The sequence below is a fragment of the Myotis davidii genome, unplaced genomic scaffold (genome assembly GCF_000327345.1).
Source record: "Myotis davidii unplaced genomic scaffold, ASM32734v1 scaffold488, whole genome shotgun sequence".
NCBI classification, from domain to species: Eukaryota; Metazoa; Chordata; class Mammalia; order Chiroptera; family Vespertilionidae; genus Myotis; species Myotis davidii.
The window spans coordinates 2073462-2084363 of NW_006300365.1; the positions used below are offsets into that span (position 1 = coordinate 2073462).

At 34.0% G+C, this 10902-nt stretch overlaps 1 long non-coding RNA gene across 1 annotated transcript in view; it reads right to left on the reverse strand.

Annotated features, from left to right (window-relative positions):
* Positions 1-10246, reverse strand: part of LOC107185141 — a 156046-nt gene extending 145800 nt beyond the window's left edge. The window contains exons 1-2 of the long non-coding RNA XR_001516060.1: positions 10101-10246; positions 5047-5133 (exon numbers count right to left, since the gene is read on the reverse strand). This is a non-coding gene — a long non-coding RNA (uncharacterized LOC107185141). The remainder of the gene's footprint in view (positions 1-5046; positions 5134-10100) is intronic.
* Positions 10247-10902: the final 656 nt, after the last annotated feature.

The following is a 10902-nucleotide window of genomic DNA, read 5'->3' on the forward strand; positions in this document are numbered from 1 at the left end:
AGGTTTCCTGGTGACACATGGATTAGTGTCTCTAGACTAGCAATATTACATCATGATTAATGGGGTGTCCTTTGGTCCTCAAGATACATAGGATTTCAATAATAACGGTTCTTCTCCTCTCACATAAATGAAAGAAATAATAGGGGGAAATATAGGAAAAATTAGAATTTTCAAAAGAGGCCTTAGAAGAAGACACCTGCTTCATCATAGAGAAGAAGGGAGAGAAGAGCACCCACCTCTGGATTAGACAGCTCAGTTGCTTAAGAACAACTCATAACCATCATTCCAAAGTGTAGGCTGTCAGCAAGCAGAAGATGTATAAGGTATGGTAAGTGGAAATAAGGCTGCTGATCCATCACCTACAATTTAGTAGGCTAATATCATTCTTACATTCTTCTTTAAAATGTTAAAAATATGTATAAAATGGATCTTAAGTGTCATTCCACTATAATGTAGTATTGCAAGTTCAGGTTGATATGTATCTAGGGATTTATTTACTGATGTTTTGACATATGTGATTTTGGTTGTTGCTGAATGAAAACTTAAATTTGTTACTCTGGTATTCAAACAGATTTGGTGTAGCTTCATTTTATAGTGATGTTGATTGTTTCAGAAACGTTTTGTTGCTGATCTTGTATTTTTTACACATTCTTATCTTGCTTAGGGACTCCAAAGTAAAGTCTGAAGTTAGCTTTCCTACTCAAGAGAGGCTGTTAAGAGATTGGTTAAAGTCAGCAGAGATTTTTTGCAGACTCTGGTACCTAATTAGGATGAGTCTGGGGGAAGTGTTTTGGGCTGCAGGAAAATGCTGGCCACAGTAGAATATAAGCTCTACAAGTTCAGGGACCTTTTTTTCCCTCTCTAATACCCCAGAGATGAGGACATTGCTATTTAGGTACATGTTGATGCTCAAGAAATATTTGTTAAACAAATTTAATATTAATATGAGATATAATTTATATCATATTTAAAAATATACTCCTTTGAAAGTAATGGGAAGGGATTTGGATTCATGTTCTATTCCTATTTCATTTTAAGTTGGAGCTCAGGACTTTAAGATGATTTTCTCAAGGTCACACAACAAAGCTTACTTAGCCTGGTACCCAAAGGTAGCTGGGGTTGGTGGCGAACACATCAGAAATCTTTTTTCAGAGGGACAACAGAGGCTCTTTGGGGAAAATATAACTAAGAAAGAGGATCCCAAGCATGATATACATGCCTTAGGGGCATAATATACTGATTCCAGGGTGATGGCTCTAATTTGAATCTGTCCCCAGTCCAGTCCCATTGATTCATGGGAGATATCCTGAAATAAAAACTAATAATAATAATAAATTTTTTAAAAAGTTGTTTCACTAGGTCTATATGAACCTTTGGGATATAGGAGAAAGATTTTGATTTACCACTGACAGTTCTCAGTATAAGACAGTGTTACACAGAATTATTTCATTCAGATAGTTTCTATCATAGTTATAGGTAAACTGGATTACTTAAATTGCTAAATGCTACAGAATATAAATACATAAAAATCCAGTATAATTCATGATTCATTTTCAATAGTAAAAATAAGTAGATTAAGAGTCAAATAAATGAAATATATGGTAAAATATATTCAGAGATTTATTGATAATAAAACACAATTCTCCAGCAGAAGATCTAATGGACTTACTTTCATTTTAGGGAACTATGGATTAAAAATAGATTGTTTTAAAGGAAAATTATAGAGTAAAATTACTAGAAAGATATACAATATATAAGCACTTTGTGGCAAATGGCTTTTACATAGCCATCAATTTGGTTTTGCAATACAATTAACTTAACTTTATTAAATTGTATGATTATTTAACATTGAATAAAAATATAATTACAGGAAGAGTCAGAATTACTGATATTTTGCTGATATTTATTGACAAGCAAGGATTGAATAAAACTTGTGTCTTTTCTAAATTTCATAAATCCATAGATTTAAAAATGATATTAAAAACAAGTAATTTTTTTTATTATATTGGACAAGTTTAAAGAATGTCAAATTAAAATAGAAAAAAATGTCCTATATAATACAAAATAATGTTTAGCTATTATCACCTCTAAATTATACCACTTTATAAGTGCCATCATTGACATATTGTTTTATATTATAGAAATAAAAAGTGTCACACATTGTATGTGGAGACTTTGGGAATATCACTTTATTCTTTTTCTAGGTCCTCATGAAAAAATGGCTAAGAGATTATTTACAGGTAATGCTGAACATTGTTCCCTCACGGGTTAAGTGAGGCAAGTAAGAGGGAAGAGGACAAAGCCTAGTGAAATGCTCATGAATCCTGCCAATACATTACGTTATTATGACTGGGGAGGTGTATATTAGTGCAGCCACTTGGGGGCTCCCATGAACAGAAGTTTTATTTTGATAAGAGTACTATGGACACTACATTAATGAAGCTTCACTACAAGTATATAGAACATGCAGCTTCAAAACTTGGGTTGTGGAAATATGGGACATGCTCCTTAAAAATAAAGAAGATAGCCCTGATCGGTTTGGCTCACTGGATAGAGCGTCGGCCTGGGGACTGAAGGGTCCCGGGTTCGATTCCAGTCAAGGGCATGTACCTTGTTGCGGGCACATCCCCAGTAGGGGAGTGTGCAGGAGGCAGCTAATCAATGTTTCTCTCTAATCGATGTTTCTGACTCTCTATCTTTCTCCCTTCCTCTCTATAAAAATCAATAAAATATATTTTTTTAAAAAATAAAGAAGATATCACCTTTGTAAGTCATTCTTATGGAGTCAAAGGTATTACTACGAGCTGCGTAACTCTGACTCTCTTCCTTATATCTTTTTTTCTAAAGCAGGTGTGGTTATATTACTACTGAATATGAGCTTTGTAAGCAGGGATGCCAGGACTTTGTTATGATAAAGTCTCATTAATGTATCATCTTTAACATTACCACCACAGCTGTGCTAACTCTAATGACGAAATCCTTCCCTTATAAATTTAAATCACTCCTTTATCTTCATTAACCTTTGTCCTAAAGCTTCAGGACATTTAGGCACTTAAACATTCTATTTTAAACGCCAAGATATGCTCAGTGTTAGGTAAGAAGTGTATATACATGATTCTAGTTAAGTACACACTAACATATTCAAATATTAAATTATATCATTCTAAAGTTACTAATAAAATTCCTTGCTGTTTGTACACAAACCTGGCATCATGTCAATGAGTAAAATCTTATATTGTCAATCAAAAGTCTGTCCCTAGAAAGATTTGACAAAAAATGCTTCTAAGAGAAGATCCTTGACTGGCAGCAGAAAAATTGCCCAGAACCAACACAGAAACCCCACTGTTATTTGAAACTTAACTGCCAGAAACTGATTGGGTTGTCACTGGTATTTCCCCCCAGGGACAGAACCTCATAACTAAATTTATATTTTAAAGAGCTAGTATTAGAAAGCCAGGGAACACTGGATTCAGTCTCTTAATTATGTCTCAGTACTAGGAAAGCCATGTTATGCTCTGGGGGGTGGCAATATCAATTTTAGTCTAGAGAAAAAGGTAGCTAGCAAAATTTTAGTCTAGAGAAAATGGTAGCTAGCAAAAGCAGTTGAACTACAAATATAACAGTAGGGAATCTATTTTTAAATGAGAGAGAGACAGCAATTATTAAAGGGACATTTTATACCTGCAAAACATATCATATTATGAAATTCTTAGAGCTAACTGAAAAACTGCAGTTTTTAAGTGAGACACAAAAGAAATTATATAATTTAAATGAACTTTCTAGATTACTAGTAAATAACTTGTCAGCAAACAAGATGTTAAGACATTGACAAGAGAGTTGTCAAGAATTAAATTGGAACTGTTGATTCAGTTTTTATGGAATCAAAAGAATAATTAGAGGGGACATCTTTAATTTGCTTTGACTTGTGTTTTTCTAAGTATATTAACTTAATATTCTTTCCTTGTCTCAGTGAAGTTTTACAGTCTGAAGCAGGGGTCCATATTTAAGGCAGGGGGTAGAAAGAGTCACAGTAAGTTGGAGTCACTCACAACCCATTTCCACAGCTAAGCCTGGGGTGAAACACAGCTATCCTGTGAGATACCACAGAGGAAATTCAGAAGTGGAAGGATTCTCTTTAGAAAGGAGAAAATGCCAGGATATTTCCATGTTGTTTTTAGGCTATTAATTGGGAATGTGTTTATAAAACATTGTGAGAAACATGCTTGGACAATTTTGGAAATTAAATAAAATAGTTACACCACCCTGCAATAATTTACTAGGTAATTTTTATAATGCTAGGGCACAAAATACAAACATTAATGGTAAAGATTATGGATTCAATTTAAATTGATAGTCTATTTTTATCTCAGATACTTTTTTCCCTAATTATCACACAAAGATATTTATTAATTGATTTTACAGAGAGAAAGGAAGAGGAGAGAGAGAGAGAGAGAGAGAGAGAGAGAGAGAGAGAGAGAGAGAGAGAGAAGAGAGATATCAATCAGTTGCCTCCCATATGTGCCCAACCAGGGATTGAACCTTCAATCTAGGTATGTGCTCTGACCAGGAATTGAACCCACAATCATTTTGGTGTATGACACTCCAACGAACTGAGCAACCTGGCCAGGGCAGTATTTGATTTTAAAGACAGAGGAACATAGCATACAGCTGGGTTTAGTGAAGACAGTGATTTGCAACAATGGGCTGTACATCAGCAACATGTCAGCAATTTTTGAAAATCCTGATGCCAGACCACATCTCAGACCAATTAAATAAGTATCTCCACAGATGAGACTCAGGCATCATATCTTTATAGCTTTCTAAGTTATTTCAACGGGAAACCAAAATTGAGAACCAGCAACAATAAGTAAGTAAAGGAAGGAAGGGAGGGAGAGAGGGAGGGAGGAAGGGAGGAAGGAAGGAAGGAAGGAAGGAAAGAAGGAAGGAAGGAAGGAAGGAAGGAAGGAAGGAAGGAAGGAAGGAAGAAGGAAAAGGAGTTTAAAGATAAGAGGCACATGACACTCTATGTTAACAGGTAAACCATACCTGAAGCTCTGGCTTCTCTGCATTGAAGCCCTGAGGAAATCCTCTGAGTGTATTCTGCAGACAGGAAACAGTCAACCAGTGAGCTTACTTGGAATCCAGGGAAATAAAACACAGTAGAAATCAAGTAAAACTTTTTGTGAAAGACAAAGCAACCAAACAAAGTCACTTCAATATAAATATTCAATATTCTTCAAAAATGTTCCACAGTAATTTATAGCTTTAATTCATGCGTCACTTGGCTACCACATCACCACCAGGGCTGAAGATGTGGAAGAAATGGGGAAATGTTGGTCAGACAGCATACATTTTCAATCATGTAGGATGGATAAGTTCTAGAGAACTAATTTACAACAATGTAGTTAAAAAGGCATACATTGGACATATTGCAGTTTGGTTCCTAAACACTGCAATAAGGAAAATATCTCAACGAAGCAAATCACACAATTTTTTGGTTCTTCAGTGCATATAGAGTTATGTTTACATTATTGTGTAGCATTATGTATAAAAATTGTATGTGAATCCCTTAATTAAAAATACTTTACTGCTAATGAAGGCTAACCATTATCTGAGCCTTCGGTGAGTTGTAACATATTGCTGATGGAGAGTATTGCCTTGATATTGATGGATGCTGACTGATAAGGGTGGTGGTCGCTGTAGATTGGGGTGGCTGTGATAATTTCTTAAAATAAGAAAACAAGGAAGTTTGCCACATTTATTGATTTTACCTTTTTGAACAATTTCTCTGTAGCATACAATGTTGCTTGATATAATTTTACCAAAAATAAGAATTCTTTCAAAATTGGATTCAATCCCCCAAACCCTGCCATTTCTTTATCAACTAAGTTAATGTAAGAGTATAGATCCTTCATGGTCATTTCAACAGTCTTCACAACATCTTTACCGGGAGTAGATTTCATCTCAAGAAACCACTTTCTTTGCTCATCCATAGGTAACAGCATCCACTACAATTTTGTCATGAGATCGCAGCAACCAATTCACATCTTCAGGCTCCACTTATAATTCTAGTTCTCTTGCTATTTTCGCCACATCTGCAGCTACTTCTTCCACTGAAGTCTTGAACCCATTAAGGTCTTCCATAAAGATTAGAATCAACTCTGCCAAACTCCTGCTAATATTAATATTTTGACCCCTTCTTGTGAATCCTGAGTGTTTTTAATAGCACCTAGAATGATGAATGTTTTCCAGGTTTTCAATGTACTTTGCCTGAACCCGTCAGAGCAATCACTATCTATGACAGCTATAGCCGTATGAGATATATTTCGTAAGATTTGAAAGTTATAATTCTTGATCAATGAGCTGTAGAATGTTGTGTTAGCAGGCATGAAAACGACATTAAACTGACTGTACATTTCCATTAGAGCTCCTGGGTAACAAGATACACTGACAATGAGCAATATTTTGAAAGGAATCATCTTTCTGAGCAGTTGGTGTCAATAGTGGGTAGGCTTAAAGAACTCAGTAAACCATATTGTAATCAGATATGTTGTCATCCAGGCTTTTTTGTTGTTGTTGTTCCATTTGTAGAGCACAGGAATAGTAGATGAAGCATAATTCGTAAGGGCCCTAGGGTTTTCAGAATGGCAAATGACCATTGGCTTCAACTTAAAGTCACTAGCTGCATTAGCCTCTAACAAGACAGTCATCCTGTCCCTTTAAAGATTTGAAGCCAAGCGTTGACTTCTCTTTCTTAGCCTTTTAAAGTCTTAGATATCATCTTCTTTCAATATAAGGCTATATTGTGTACATTGAAAAATCTGTTGTTTAGTGTACCCACCTTCATTAATGATCTTAGCTAGGCCTTCTGGATAATTTGTTGCAGTTTCTACATCAATGCTTGCTGTGTCACCTTGCATTTTTATGTTACGTATATGGCTTCTTTCCTTAAATCTCAATAACCCACATCTATTATCTTCAGACTCTTCTTCTGCAGCTTCCTCACCCCTCTCAGCCTTCATAGAATTGAATAGAATTAAAACTTCATTCAGGATTAGATTTTGGCTTCAGGGAATGTTGTGGCTAGTTTGATTTTCTATCCAGTCCACTAAAAGGTTCTCCATATCAGTAATAAGGCTGTTTCACTTTCTTATCATTTGTGTGTTCACTGGAGCAGGACTTTTAATTTCCTTTAAGAACTTTGCATTTTCATTTACAATTTAAGCTAATTGTTTGGTGCAGGAGGCCTTGCTTTTGACCTACCTTGCCTTTCAACATGCCTTCTTCACTAAATCATTTCTAGCTTTTGATTTAAATTAAGAAATGTGTGAATCTTCCTTTCACTTGAACACATAGAGACCATTATAGAGTTATAATTGGCCTAATTTTAATATTGCTCCATCTCAGGAAATAGAAATGCCCAAGAAGATGGAGAAAGAAGGGAATGGTTAGTTGGTGGAACAGTCAGAACACACACAGCATCTGTTAAGTTCCTTGTCTTACGTGAGCATGGTTTGTGGTGACCCAAAATGATTTCAATACTGATGTCAAAGATCACTGATAGAGATCACCATAATAAATAGAATAATAATGAAATAATTTAAAATATTCTGAGAATTACCAAAATGTGGTAGAGAGACATGAAGTGAGCACATGGTGTTGGGAAAAAGGCATCAATAGAAGTGGCCAATGCACAGTTGCCACAAACCTTAAATTTGTAAATAACACAGTATCTTGAAGCACAATAAAGTGAAGTGCAATATAATGAAATATGCCTGTACTTAACAATACTGTATAGTGTACTAGAGATTTTCTAAGAGAGTGGATCTCTCTTGTAGGATTATGTTTAATCCTAGGCATTGCTTGAAAATACTGCATTTTGACAAATTTTGGTCTGAGAACATCCACAAAAAATGTAGAACACATTCTTCTCATATAGATTGCTTTGACCCCATTAGATTCATCAGATTATTTCTACTCAGGATTAGATACTGGTATTATAGTACAAATACCTACTATGGTTACGACACAAATACTATTACGTTAATTTAATTTGTTTAAGTGTCTGCTGAATAATTTCATCATTAAATGATTTTTTCATTTAACAATATTATCAATGTGATCATCATTTTAAAGAAAAAGAATACCATCAAGTTGTGAATATACTTTTAATTGGGTCTAATTCAATAATAATTTGCTTTAAACCTTATTGCTGAAAATTTCAAAAAAAAATGTTTTTCCAATAGTCTGCTGAGTAAGTGTAATGTGGTAAACAAAGATTCTAATATCTTTCTGACAATCTGATGCCCCTACAGTGCCTAAAGATTATAATTCAGGATATCAACTTTAATTGTACAGCATTATAAAGCTAGAGACCATTGAGTGACCACAAACCATGTCTAAAGTTTATTTTTGTTTTATTTTTACTTAATATACAAGGCCATGATAATTTTTTACTGTGCAAGACTATTCCACTCCTGGTTATATATTCAAGTGAGGTGAACATATATCTACACAAAAACTGGTACACAAATATTTATAGCAGCATTCTAGTAGTCAAAAAGTGGAAACAACTCAAATGTCCATCAACTGATGAATGGGTAAAGTTTTTTGGTATTGCCATTCAATGGGATATGATTTGGTAACAAAAAAGGAGTAAAGTACTGATACAAGCTACAACATGCATGGACCCTGAAATCATGCTAAGTGAAAAAAACATCCAGTCACACAATATTAGATGTTATGTTATTCTATTTATATGAAATATTCAGATTATCAAGCTTCATACAGATTTTAAATAGACTAGTGTTTGCCTAGGGTTTGGGGGTTTGGGAATTGGGAGAAAATAGGAAATGATAGATAATGGGTATCAAGTTTCTTTTGGAGTTTTTGAAAGTATTCTAATATTTTAATAGGTAGTAGTGTTAGTTGCGTGACAAAAAGCCACAATTTTAAAAAAGTGACTTATTACATGTGAATTCAATCTCAATAAAGCTGTTACTATAAAAAAAGAGGCAGGCAATTATTAAGGATTCTAAATAATTTATGTTCAATCCTATGTAAATATACTTTCTTCTTTTTATCTTTTTACTTGTTATAGCTAGAATGAATTATAGTTCTCCCCAAATGATGAATTTTTAAAAATTTCATGTACTTTGATGTACTATTCATAAATTTGTTTCTGATTCATCTATTCCTTAGAAATTCAGCTTTTCTCTATCAATAATAGCTCTGTCTTGTGAATCACTTTTATGAAATTTCTGTTTCTGTCTTCCTTTTAAAAAGAGTCTTCTGGAGTTGTAAATGGTTTAGCAATAACATTTTTGAAATTTTATTGCACACCTCTGAGTTTGCTATTGTAAGTACTATATATCCCAGGATTCTTTATAAATAAGTATTTTCCTCATCATTTACATTTGAAATATATTTTGAGGAATCTGTGTCTTTATTACAGAAAAACATAAAGTCCTGAAAGAACATAGTCTAATGGAAATAACCAAGTTAAAGATGTTGTATTCCTAATTTATGATTAAATGCAAATGACTCATTAAAAAGCAAATCATTTAAAGTTGTTCAGTGGAAAAAATTCAAAACATTCAATCTGGTTAAATTTAACACACTGAAAAATCTTATTTAGTAATATTTAATGGGCTTAGAGAACTCTTCGATAATCTGCTTCTACAGCTATCATAGTGACTTTCTTTACACATGCCACTCTCATTGACAAAGTCCTTGCTTATTTTAACCAATCTATTTACATGATTTTCTAAAAAATTATGATTCAGATTTTACTCTATCCAGGATATATTTACAAATTAACCTGTCTGCTGATGTCCTAGTATTAACTCATATAAATACTGAAGCATGCATTAATGTGTTATGCATTTGAACCTCATAATATCCTCTTTATAATGGTTCTTATTTCACATGTATATGCTTTGTCTATGAATGGCATGTCTCTGAGTTTTGTTATATATTTTATAGAGTATATAGTCATAGATATAAAATGGCCATTATATGCATACTGGATTATTTAAAGGGCAGATATATAAAATATGAGAAAATAATGCATGTTTAACATAGTATATTCTGTCTCCTACCTTTCTGTTGACTTTCTCAGTATTTTTTGTCTCAGTATTTCTTTTGTAACCATGCCCCTTGCAGTAAGTATAACAAAGGAAATAGCAAGGAGGTACAAAAGAAGATAGGGCACCAAATATTATGTGGCTGCTCAAAGGGAGGGTTTCCAAATAATCATACTCTACTTTGTCAGAGAAAACAACCACCAAAACATGAATTTTAGCGTTGGCGATATTAAAGTCATCATTAGTAAGTGCAATTTTACTATTGAGGAAATGAGAAACCACAATAGAGTCACTAAGGCGAAAATAACCAGTAGGAAATTTGTACTGCTGGGCTTCAGAGACAAATGCTGAGGGGGGAAATGTGCTGCTCGTGCAGCATTCCAAACTTACAGATTATTTTATTCCTTTGAAAATCGGAGTGAACTAAGTGGAGAGAACAGGATTCCGGTGAGCACAGAGGATGGATTCTGCCATCGCCTGCTACTGTAACTCCCTGCTTTCATGACTTTAATAATTCACTCCTTTGTGGAGAACTTACTGTGCCCTGCACCTTCCTAGATGTCAAGGTTACTACGATATTTTTCTTCCTTTCTGTCTCTTCAGATTTTGATGAAATGAATAAGTATTCATTTTAGGAAGTGAAGTAACTGTCCATTAAAAAAGAAGCAGGGTTTATAGGAGGATGTAGCTAAGATTAGGTGATGGGAATATATATATACACACATAGTTCCTGGATCACTACTGAAATATTATTTAACTTGCTGAGATCATATGTTTTAGGCTATACTGGATTATTTTTCCAGGAAACTTTTTTATA